We start from the raw sequence: 13,011 nt of genomic DNA, 5'->3' as shown, positions 1-13,011 counted from the left end.
GAGAAGATGCCACAGTGGCCTCTCTGAAGGAGCCAACAGAGTACCCTTCAGGAAGGGGATTGGCAAAAACTGAGGTGTGAAGCCTAAATCTCATGTTTACAAAAGTAGAGAAAGTGTACAGGGGTTGCTGTCAGGATCATCTCTAGACTTTATTTACTTTTGAGGAATAGAGGAAGCGGATATAAATATGGAATTATACAAATAAGCCATACTTGCAAGTAGCAGACTATTTCCATGGGGAAAGGGGAGAAGAAAATATTTCCTGACTGAAAAGCCCACAGTTTACCTACCTTTATTTACCAGGTTAGAATTAAATACTAAATAAAACAGGCATAAGACACTCGGGTATAGGCCTGGAATCTAGTCTTGTATTTTTCCCATGAGAACATCTTTAAAAAATTGTCTCAAGTTTAAAAAAATCCTTTAAAAATAAGTAATCAAAAAAGACATAATATGCATATTTTTAAAAAATAAAACAAACAAAAAGACTGTAGTTGACAAACACTTCAGGGAAATACTTTCATAGAACAGATGAAAATTGTGAACACAGTTTTCATTGTGAATTTAAGAAAATAATGGATTAAGTCTCAAAAGAAAATATACAGTCTTCAGTATACATAAAATAAAGAAAAAATCCACTCTTGAAAAGACAAAATTATAGTCACTGAGACCTGACCATTTGTTGCTAAGGGATTATGGATAGGGGAGGGTACAGTTGAAATGATAGCATGAGGGAGTTTGCCTGGGAAAGGAGAAGTTATGAAACTGTTCCTAATTGTATTGCTGGTTACATTACTCTATGTAGATGTTAAAAATCATAAAACTGTACACCAAAAAAGTGAATTTTAGTTCGTAATTCTTAAAAATAAAAAGAGGGAAGAAAAGTCTCAGAAAAAAAAAAAAAAAAAAAAAAGAAACTACCATTCTGCTCTCCAGAGCAACTATAGCATTTTTTATTTTCACCACCATGCACGAGGGTTCCAATTTCCCCACTTCTTTGTTTCTTTCTCTCTCTCTTTTTTTTGGGGGGATGGGAGTCATTCTAATGGATGTGAGGTGGTATCACATTGTGTGATGATTTGTATTTCCCTAATGATAAGTGATGTTGAATATCTTTTCTTATGCTTATTAACCATATATATATGTCTTCTTTAAAGAAATGTCTCTACACATCATTTGCTTATTTTTCATTTGGGCTGTTTGCTCTTTTCCTTGAGTTTAAATGTTCTCTATCTATTCCAGGTATTAAGCCCTTATCAGATATATGATTTGCAAATATGATCTCTCATTCTGTAAGTTGTGTTTTCACTCTGTTGATAATGTCTTTTGAGACACAAAAGTTTTTGTTATTTATGAAATCCAGTGTGTAAAATTTTTTCTTAATTTATGGCCTGCACCTTGGAGGTCATATCCATTAAATCACTGCCAAAACCTGCTTTGTCAAGCTGCTAAACATGTTTACTATTGAACTCCAATTTCAGATGTAAAAAGGATCTGGTTGGTGGAATAAGGCAGCAGCCTGAAATCTAGAAGCAATGGCATGAGGATGGGGCCATGAAATGTGATGGCATGACGAGAAGAATATGTTTGGTGGGCAAGCATGAGATGAGTACAAGAAATGGTACCTTCTCCAATGTGTGTACTGTCTTCACAGATGATGGGAGCAGTGAGAGATAGGGCTGGGATTGTGCCCAGTGTCACCTCATCTTCAAAGTTAGCCATTCAGGCTTCCCTGGTGGTGCAGTGGTTAAGAATCCACCTGCCAATGCAGGGGACACGGGTTCGAGCCCTGGTCCAGGAAGATCCCACATGCCGTGGAGCAACTAAGCCCGTGCACCACAACTACTGAGCCTGTGCTCTAGAGCCCGAGAGCCACAACTACTGAAACTTGCATGCCTAGAGCCCGTGCTCTGCAACAAGAGAAGCCACTGCAATGAGAAGTCCGCACACTGCAATGAAGAGTAGCCCCACTCGCCGCAACTAGAGAAAGCCCGCGCGCAGCAACGAAGACCCAATGCAGCCAAAAATAAATAAAATAAAAATAAATAAATTTATTTTTTTAAAAAAGTTAGCCATTCATTTCACTGATTCCACTGATGTTTAGAGTTTCTCAATCCCATGAGAGGGGGCTTATCTTGTAGGGTAATAAAGAGAGTGTGGGATGACTCTTGCATGCAAGAACTCATAATCCCTCTCATTGTGGTATATCCAGAGTCTGGAGTCAATTTTAGAAGAGTTTTGAATGACTGGAAGAAACTGGGCTCAAACCCCAAGACTGAACTGTATGTTGCTCTGTGGCCCCTGTTTATTTCCATTGAGTTCTAGTTTGTAAATGGGAGAGATGAACTGGACATATGTGAAGGTGCATTGGAGTGTTACATCTCCTTTATGAATGAGATGTAGACTCTAACCTCAGTCATCCTACAGGTGAAAGAACTGATCATATCACAAAAGGTAAAACCATCATCCACCAGTTTGTGCCACCTGCATGGGAATCTGTGAAAGAGACTTTAAGTGCTGTCAGGTGCACACCTGTAGTAAGTCTTACTGCTAGTCTTGATATTACCTGCATAAGGTGACTCGTATTGGAGAAAAAAATGTGTGTTACAACCCAGTTATGGTGCCCAGGATTGACTAGAAGGGCAAGGGGTCTGAAACTTAAGACATTTTAAAAAACCTGTTGAAGGCTAAACTGAAAACACTAACATTCTGTGAGAGTTCCCGCATCTCAAAAACCTATTTTGCATCAGTGCTAATGGGAAGAACAGTAATTATCTTATATTTTACATTTTGGGGACAAAACAAGATCCTAAACTTTTCTTTAAGATAATTTTTTTTATATCTTTCAAATGTTCACTGATGTCATTCTTCTTTAAAAATGACACAAAGAATTTGTCTACTAAACTTCTAGAAAGGAAAGTACTTCCTTTTCCCTCAATGAGCAAAGAATGTAAACCAGGTGCCAGAGAATCTTATTTGTGTCATTGTTCAAGTGGTGACCTCACTAGGCCTCAGTTTACTTATCTGTAAAATGGAGATAGATAGGGATACTAAATATTTTTCCAAAACCTCTTGCAACTCTGAATTCAATGGGTATATAATCAAATATTGCTTAATCTATAAAACAAGTGATGCAAATTCTGTTTAAATTTACTTCATTAGGACACATAACCTTGTAGAATTTAAAAACCAGAGTGATATAGCTGTAATATGAATTATTTAAGTAAAATTCTTTTACACATAAAATGTTATGGACTTTACCTTTTACTTGACCATTGAAATAGGTACTGATCCTTCCATATTACTATACTTCACTGTTGCCCTTGGGCTTTTTAATTATCTTTAATGTAGACTTATGTTCAGCCTGATGAGACCATAATTATGACACCCAGGGAGCACATTCTAGTTTTTAATATCAATAATATCCGTTAATCAAAGTCTTACCTCAGTTTCTTGCTCTGGGTGAATTGTAGTGAATATATCACCATGTTCACTCCACAATGGCTGCCACTGACCCCCAGCCCTGGTACATACATCCTACTCGCACCACTAAGTGGTTAGTAAGTGGTCTCTGACCAAAGGAACACAGTCAAGGTGATGGGATGTCACATCTAAGTTTTAATGACAAAAAGATTGTCACTTCCCTCTTATTCATTCTCTTATGTTCACTCCCTATCTCTCTCCCTCTGTTTCTCTCTCTGTCTCTATCTCTTTGTCTCTCTCTCTCTGTTTATATTCCTGGATCTGGGGGCAAAGGCACAGATGTTAGATGCTGTCCTATGGAGGGGTCCACAGAGGAGAAAAGAGAGGGAGTTCCAATAACAACAGAATTAAAGGAACTCAGGCCCTTAGTCCAATTTTCTGGTGAGTGAGCTTGGAAGAAAAGCCTCCCACTATTCAGCCTCAGTGGAGACCCCAAGTACATAGAGACCTCGAGGCAGAAGCATCAGCTAAGCTGTTCCTGGTCCACAGAAACTGTGAGCAATTAAACATTTTTGCTTTATAAGTGCTAAGTTTGGAGTAATATTGTCAGAGAGGACAAACAGCTAAAAGACAGTCTACCAGGCCTACCACAGTCTACCAGGCCTACTATCTACCCTTGTCTCCTGTTCTCACCTCTCAGGCTCCCTCAGCCACACTGGTCACCTGATGTACCTCCTCTGGCCAACTCACTTCTACCTATGGATCTCTGCACCAGTGGTGCCTTCTCGCTGACACACTGTCCCCATCATGTGCAGGGCTGGCTCCCACTTTCCATTCTGGGCCCAGGAAATATCACCTCAATGAGGCTTTCAGACCCTCCCACCAAGGGACTCCCAAGCCTTCCTCACAACACCCTGTTTTTTTTGGTAGAGCAGTTGCTCTTTTCTTTCACATGTCTTGTTTTTATCCTTTTGTCCTTCTCTCCTTCAGACTCCTGGAAGGCAGGGACCACTTGGTCATTTTCAACACTGCACATGGTCTAACTAGGCACAGGGTGAGTTCTAAGAGCATACTTACTGAATAAACAAATGGGAAGATCTTGGAGCTCCCCTTCCTGCTTCTGTCCATCTCAGTCTGTAGGTATGATCACTTGTAATAGGAGGTGTATGCTGTTCCTGAGGCAGGGGCATGGCCAGAATGACCTCTGCAATACTCTGCCTGCTCCTGTAGCTCTGGGAAATCTCAGTGGGCAACGTTGACCCGGGAGGCTCCCTGCTCCCTGGTGGCCAGCGCTGGCACTGCAGCACCAGGTCTGAGTCTTTATTTGGGGGTCCTCAAGGTAGAGCTCTCCAGAGTCCCAGGGGTAAAAGAGCACAACCTGCATGTGTCTCAGCTGTGACCTGGATGTCAGAAACCACTCTTTCCCTTCCTTGCCCCCCACACTCTGGGGTGTTTAGTTTAGGCATCCTCACCTCAGACAGGGCAATAAAACCCCTTACTTCTGTGAACAGCAACCACAAAATCAAAGAGCATTGCTCACCCGCAAGTTATACAAGGGTGAAGTTGCAGTCCACTGTAGTCACCCACCTACAGTAAATCCTAACAGGAATTCATGATGAAAAGAACAGGATGAGGCACTCTGTGCTTTGGGTAAATGGGCCCCTAGATAGTAAGATGCATATCTCTGGAAGAATTTCAATAACCCCAAATTCTTGCATCTTTCTACACATAGAAAAGTACTAAAAACATGACCTTGAGATATCTGTTCTTTGTGACTAGCAGTAATCTTTTACGAAGAGGTATGCTTGACTACATGTATACATGTATACATGTATACATGTAGTCAAGCATACATCTTTACTACTTTGGGGTAGTATACTACTAATATATACAAAATTCATATACATACTTGCTCCTCCACTACCTCTTTGGAGCAGTGTATTCAGAGCTTTTGAGTGGCTGTCTCCTGGGTTATAATCCTCAGTAAGGCCCTGAATAAAACTTATGCTCATGAAACTCATTTGTCTTTAAGTTGACACTGCCAAATGAAGACCCCTAGGATTCAACTAGAACTGGTCTTGTTCCTGGACCCCTGACTCTTGGCCCATGGCTGTGCCCCACTCTGCTCTACCACAAGTGCTCATTCTCCAACCCCCAAGCTCCTCTCTGCTGAAGGACCTCCATGAGTTGAAAGCATTTTCCCAAGCTCTCAGAGCACAGAGGGTCATTGGTGGAAGATCAAGTTCAAACAGACTTTCCAAGCATGGAGAATACTTGGCATCAGCCAAGGCAAGCACCCAATTCATAGAGAAATAGTCCCTCTCACTTGTAGCCTTTGACTATACTGGGAGATGGGATGTGTGCTCAGCTCAGTTCTAGGAGTTGAGAATGGTAGGCTGTAAGGCCCCAGGCCCTGTCCCCTGGAGAACACTAGGGAGATGGCCCAAGCCCAGAATCCCCCTCATGCTATGGGCCTCTGGACATATTGTCAGGGGAGTGGATGTGCCTGATCCATGGCAGAGATGTCTCCAACCTTTTTCTCCTCTCTCCCTTGTCACTTACAGTGTGTCTGTTCTTCCTTAACCACTGCCTCATGGCTCCCAACTACAAAGTCTGTTTCTGTTTGTGCACCCCTCTGTGCTTATGGAGATACAGAGAGAAAAATGGCCTGAATGGAGGTGATGACAGGGGTCACCAAAATCTTAGGGGCTTTTATTTCCAAACTAAATATGATAGGAAGGATTGAGTCCTGGCCTAGGGAGCTGGAATCATCACTTTTCTTCTGGATTCTGCCCATGAACTGAACCCTAAACCAGTCCTTACCTCTTTCAGGGCCTCAGCTTCCCAACTACACGAAGGGAGTTTGGAAGCAGAATTGCATAAGCATGCACTTGGGTGGGCATGTTCTCAGGCTCCATCAGCACTGGGTGGGATGTTGGTGTGTGTGGGCTCAGGCAGGCACAGGTTCACAGGCCTTCTAATGTGGGCAGATGCAGGTGGATATGTAGCAGGAGTGGCCAGGACTCTTGCTGAGGTCACAAACGAGTGGCCATGGGCAGGCCCCAGGACAGTGAGTGCCCCTGAAACCCACCTCCCTGCACAAGGTGGTACAATGGGCCAAGGGCTCTGCTCAGGAGGTGAGCTCTTTGTGATGCCCCATCTGCATCTTTAAGTGCCCACATCCTCTAGAGCTATGAGGCCAGGATAATTTACATTGAAGTAGTTCTCAGCAAGTAAATCGATGTGGAAGTGATATTTGCTGTATACAGGCTCAGGTCATGGCAATGTGCCCCATGATGTGCCATATGTTTCACCTCTACAACTGAGTAGAATAAACCCAAGGAACATACTGAGATTTGAAGCCACATGCTGGGATGGAAAATCGACACACTGAAGGTCGCTGGGTCCCTGAATTTCTGACTAGTAGGAAATCAACTAACAGAGTCATTTCCTATTTGACAGCCCGTGTTGAGGTGTTATATGAAGTAAACAGAAGTTTATAAAAAGTTCAAATGACTGATATCTTCATGTATATCTCTTACTTTAGCTAACTTTAAAGAATATTGTGAAGAAGGTTTTTCAAGAAAACATCTATTCCAAAATCTGAAAACAGCAAATACCACTTGAAGTTCTGAAGAATAAATTAAAAATATAATTCATAAGTTTATTTATTTGACACATAGATCATGTTCTCTTTAAATAATTTTTTGTTATAATCAAGATGAATCATATTTTAAATCTATGACCATTATTTTGTTTTCAGATATTTTATAGCTCATATGAGTGCAGATTACTTTCTTGTTCATAAAAATATAATTGAATAGAGAGGGTCATGAGCATAATGTTCTTCCTTATTTATTTATATTTTGGAGGAATTGCTTAATGAGAGAAAAGCACAGTTTGATTCCTTTTCTAACAAGCTCCAAGGCATGACAGCTGTATTCCACTGCTTCAGATAGCCACTGCTTTCTTGGAATCACCTCTGGGCCTCAATACCCAAATGCTGACACGTCCAAATGTTACCGAGTCCAAGCTCTCTCTGCTCGCTGCACGACAGGCTAATGAATCGGAGACAAGATGTTGAGGCAGGGAATATGACTTTATTCCGGCAGGCAGACTGAGAAGATGGTAGACTAGTGTCTCCGATAAACCATCTTATCAGGGTTTGGATGCCAGTTTCTTTTATAGCACAGAGAAGGGGAGGAGATGAGGAAGTAAAGTAAAAAGGCCATAAGTTTTGCAAATATCCCCTGGAATGACCAGCCTCGGGGAGGGGATGTGTTAATTTCTCCTTTCTTGCAGCCGTCCACAGGTGGGCGGGGTCAGATGGTCTCCCTGTGAGCTGAACAAAGGCCCTTTAGTTTAACATTCAGGCTCGGGCAAGGTTCCCGAGGCAGGCCATTAGGCATGATTATAATAACAAAAGCAACGAAAAGCAAAGTTTAAAGTCAAAGAAGTAAATGGAACATGAAGTCCAATTCAGCTCTTCCCTGTTACACAAAGGTTTTCAACTTTTGTCTTCTGCTTCAGTTGTTTGTGGTTATGATCAAGATTGCACAGGAGTTTATCAAGGAGGATTTTTTTCTGAGCAGAGCTGTGCTCCTCTGTGCCTAAGAGACGGAAGATCCGGTGGAGAATCTGACGGTGGAAATGGGCAGCGCTTTTCTAGGCTTGACTGGAGCGGACTATCACCAGTGCTTTCGGGAAAGAGTATGGGGCTTTGATGTGTTGAGTGAGTTAGCGTTCCAGCCAGGCTGGGGGAGGGGGGGCGGGGGGGGGGGCGCATGCCCTTCAGATGGAGTTCTGACCGTCCTGCTCTGCCCTCAACGGCCGGCAGGTGGCGCCGAACCCCCCACCCCCCACCCCCCACCCCGCCCTTCTGCGTGCGGGGCTCATGCGCAACCCGCCCACATGCTCGGTGGCCATTCTTCGGCCATTCTTCCCTGAGGTCGAGAGATTTTTTTTTTTCTTCGGAACCAACGGAGGAAGCACCACAAGTGCCTGCGTGTGGTCACGTCTGCCGGAGACAAGCGCTCCCGGTCTGCGCCCCAGCGTCTGAGGAGGGGCTGTGGGGCGCTCGTCCAGGACGGTTTTTTCTTAAATAGCGCAGAGCCTTGCTTTTCTGGATGCTCCCCCGGTAGTTTACTCCCTACTTTTCAGGTAATATTTTAACAAGGCTTATTTTACAGCAGGATCTGGCTTTAAGCGGCTTGGCGGGAGGAAATGCATGCCGTGGGGTTTGTCACAGACTCGGGGTTCTTTTGTGGGAGAAAACGCTGCACAGATTCAGAGAGACCGAAACACGTGGAGAGTCGTGGAAGGAAAATTCAAGTTATAGGGACCTTCCAGTCCAGTGAGTTGAATGAGCTGGGGACACCGGCACATGCCTGGCAAGACATACAGAATCCCGGGGCGAAACGGGGAAAGCTTACACTTATGAACATACTTTCATTATTTTTCCTCATATGCCCCACAAAATGTTATAAAAATGTCTATTGGGTGGCGTAGAAGAGTGCTTGCCTCCCCTTATCCTCAAGGGCTTAGACAACAGGTGTTTAGACACCTGTTATGGGCAGACAATACGGATAGAATGTAAGTTAGATATATAATTGCAAATAAACTTTATCCTAATAAATTCAAAATCTGAAGGCATTTAGCTTAATTTTGTATATCTATTCAAATGGTAAATTAGAATATCTATAATCTCCTTTTTTAAAAATAATAAGCCCCTTTCCCATAAGAATTGATATTTTTCTCTGTAGATTTGTCATTGCCCATTTGTTTCTTTGCTTTTCCTTTTTGATTATTTTCTATATCAGAAAATGTATTCCTGGGGGCTTCCCTGGTGGCGCAGTGGTTGAGAGTCTGCCTGCCAATGCAGGGGACACGGGTTCGAACCCTGGCCTGGGAGGATCCCACATGCCGTGGAGCAACTGGGCCCGTGAGCCACAACTACTGAGCCTGAGCGTCTGGAGCCTCTGCTCCGCAACAAGAGAGGCCGCGATAGTGAGAGGCCCGCGCGTAGTGAGAGGCCCGCGCGCCGCGATGAAGAGTGGCCCCCACTTGCCGCAACTGGAGAAAGCCCTCGCGCAGAAACGAAGACCCAACACAGCCAAAAAAAAATAAAGATAATAAATAAATAATAAATTTTTAAAAAATTAAAAAAAAAAGAAAGAAAATGTATTCCTGTGTCTTGTTAAAGCTTTTCATTTTTCTAATGTATTTCAAAGGTACTTTCTCCCACTGTAAACAAGGGGAGAGACTTTCTAATAAGCATGCATTTTAAATATATAGTCAGGATTTTTCCATGGAGAGCTTTCTTTACAATTTCCACTTGGTTCACAGTTATCATCCCATAACGAAACCTGCATAAATATTTGTAATCTATTTATACCAAGATGTTTCTGATTTCACCATGGTACATTTTCTAATATGATTTTATTTTAAGTATTAATAAAATAATATAGTATTTGATTTTATGTTATATATTATATACTTATATATGCTTTCTTATGTGGACACATATATCAGTATTTGCTAGATGTCTTTAATTTGTATGGGACTGTAGCTGATTGCATTTGATCTTGATACCCACTGGGCTTTCTTATGAGTGTTTAAAGTACCTTTTATAACAGACGTGAAAATATCCACTCTACTCACTGAATTCACAAAACATGTTTATAAATTGCACAATATTTTAAAGGTTATCGTGTTTTAATTTTTAGGAGCAAATATTTTGTCTCTTAAGATTGTGAGCTGAGGAAATTCCCTGGTGGTCCAGTGGTTAGGACTCCGTGCTTCTACTGCAGGGGACACAGGCTCAATCCTTGGTGGGGGAACTAAGATCCCACGTGCCGCGCGGGATGGCCAGAAAAAAAAGAAAAAGATTGTGAGCTTAACAAGGCATACATTTGGCATATTCATATATAGTTGAAGGATAATGGTGTCCACCTCTGTGTGCAACTGCCATAGTCACTCATGTATAATATCTGTGATGATGAGCATTTTCATGTCGACATTATCTTTTTCCAATTTACAGTACATTTGGGGTTTTTTATCATTTCAATACAATTAATCAATTTTTCTTCTGTGGTAATGGATGTGTTCTTAACATGAGCATACCTTGTCAGGTGACATATTTGTTTACCATGCTCTCATTCTCTTGTATAATCAAAGCAAGGAAAAGTATTTGCTTTTTATATTTTCAACTGTATTTAAGATCTAACCTGATTTCTTAGGAGCACTATATATATATTTTTTTAAATTAATTAATTAATTATTTTATATTTGGCTGCGTTGGGTCTTCATTGCTGCACGCGGGTTTTCTCTAGTTGCAGCGAGTGGGGGCTACTCTTCATTGTGGTGCACGGGCTTCTCATTGCGGTGGCTTCTATTATTGTGGAACACGGGCTCTAGGCACCCGGGCTTCAGTAGTTGTGGCTCGCGGGCTCTAGAGCACAGGCTCAGTAGTTGTGGTGCGTGGGCTTAGTTGCTCCACGGCAGGTGGGATCTTCCCGGACCAGGGCTCGAACCCGTGTCCCTTGCATTGGCAGGCGGATACTTAACCACTGCGCCACCAGGGAAGTCCCAGGAGCACTATATATCTTTTTTGAAGTATATTAAACGTAAAGGAACAGATCGCTTTTTATGTTGACTTGCATTGCTAACTTTATAGACATTGAAGTCACATGTAATTTCAACTAAATTGAGAAACATTCTAGGCTTTGAACTTTAGTAATTCCATGTGATCTTATAATAGGCAACTTATTTCTGACACGAAATATAGCAGCATCTGAAGTCACTTGCAAAATAGTCTGCCATTGTTGGTTCTCTGATTTTGTCACTTTCTCCTACTGATATCACTTAGGAACTGATGAGTTTGAATATTTTTTAAACACTTCTGGTTAGAAATAGTCATGATGAGAAATTGAATCTTTGTAGTCACAACCTTTCTCATTATTTTTATCTGTTATTTGAGCTGGCAAATATTTGATTTTGTGTTATTAGTCCTACAATGTAAACATGGAAACAAAATTAAAACAAGCATTCCTGGAATAAGTGAGCCAGCCACAGTGAATCATTAGTCATTTTATTTTTATTTTATAAACTGGTCTATTGTATACGTTCAGCCATGAAGTGAAATATGCTCACTACAGTCTGAATCCTGACCTATATCCCTGTGATAGGCTTTTTAGAGAGTGAACAAAGGACACAGCCAACCAGTAAAACAACAACAACCAAGAAAACTCCTAAATAACATGATGTATAATAAATAATTGTACACACGTGCATTAATAATTTAACTTAAAATATGTAATATGGGTGCTATCAGAAATTATGTAATCCTGGGTTATTTACTTCAGTAACATAAATCTAATTTTTAAAAATAATAAAACTAGGTGAGGGGAAATTTATAGTAATTGCTAGTAAGTGTTAGAAATAATGTGTTAGATAAAGTGTAAAAAGCTGATGTGTTTGATTAATACATTTTAATTTAATATAATTTCAGATTTATAAAAATTTTGCAAAGACGGTGCGGGATTCTACAAGTAACCCAGACCCAGTTTCCTATCTTAACATCATCTTATATAATTGAGGTATGTTTTTATAATTAATGAACCAATGTTAATATGTGACTATTAGCTTCACTCCTGTCTTTTCCCAGTTCTCTTAGTTTTACCTTTTCCTTCTCAAAGATCCCACTGATACCTCACTCTATTTAGTGATCATGTCTCCTTAGGACACTTTTGGATGCTAGAGTTTCTGAGACATCCCTTGTTTTTGATGATGTAGACAATTTTCAAGTGTACTTGCCAGGAATTTTGTAGCATGTTCTGCACCTGATGTCTCCCTCGTGATTAACCTGGGATTATGTGTTTTTGGAGAGGAAGACCACAGAGGATAAATGTCCTTCACAACACTTCATATACAGGGCAAATGCTGTGAAGATGCCTTATTACTCTTGATGTTACCCCCTTTTTTTTTTAATTTTTGAATTTTATTTTATTTATTTTTTTATACAGCAGGTTCTTATTAGTCATCAATTTTATGCACATCAGTGTATATATGTCAATCACAATCGCCCAATTCATCACATCACCACCCCCACCCCCCCACCCCACCCCCCACCACTTTCCTCCCTTGGTGTCCATACGTTTCTTCTCTACATCTGTGTCTCTATTTCTGCCCTGCAAACCGGTTCATCTTGATGTTACCCTTGATCACCTGGCTGAGGTAGGGTTTGTCAGCTTTCTCCACTATAAAGTTCCTCTTTACCCCAGTCCATCTATATATACTTTTTGGAAGGATGACACTATGCACAGCCCACATTTAAGGAGTGGGGACACTTCCCTGGTGGCACAGTGGTTAAGAATCTGCCAGCCAATGCAGGGGACACGGATTCGAGCCCTGGCCCAGGAAGATGCCACATGCGGTGGAGCAACTAAGTCCATGTGCCACAACTATTGGGCCTGTGCTCTAGAGCCCATGAGCCACAACTACTGAAGCCCGCGTGCCTAGAGCCTGAGCTCCACAACAAGAGAAGCCACCGCAATGAGAAGCCCATGCACCACAAAGAAGAGTAGTCCC

At 41.6% G+C, this 13,011-nt stretch overlaps 1 long non-coding RNA gene across 1 annotated transcript; it reads left to right on the top strand.

Annotated features, from left to right (window-relative positions):
* Nucleotides 1-8,234: 8,234 nt before the first annotated feature.
* Nucleotides 8,235-9,593, top strand: LOC309630554. Its single transcript, XR_014245752.1, has 2 exons — nucleotides 8,235-8,583; nucleotides 9,243-9,593. It is a non-coding gene; the product is annotated as an uncharacterized lncRNA (long non-coding RNA).
* The last annotated feature ends 3,418 nt before the right edge of the window (nucleotides 9,594-13,011 follow it).

Source organism: Balaenoptera borealis (genome assembly GCF_965194805.1).
Source record: "Balaenoptera borealis genome assembly, chromosome: 6".
NCBI classification, from domain to species: domain Eukaryota; kingdom Metazoa; phylum Chordata; class Mammalia; order Artiodactyla; family Balaenopteridae; genus Balaenoptera; species Balaenoptera borealis.
Note: the sequence above shows the minus strand (reverse complement) of the source record. Positions and strands in the feature narration are given on the sequence as shown.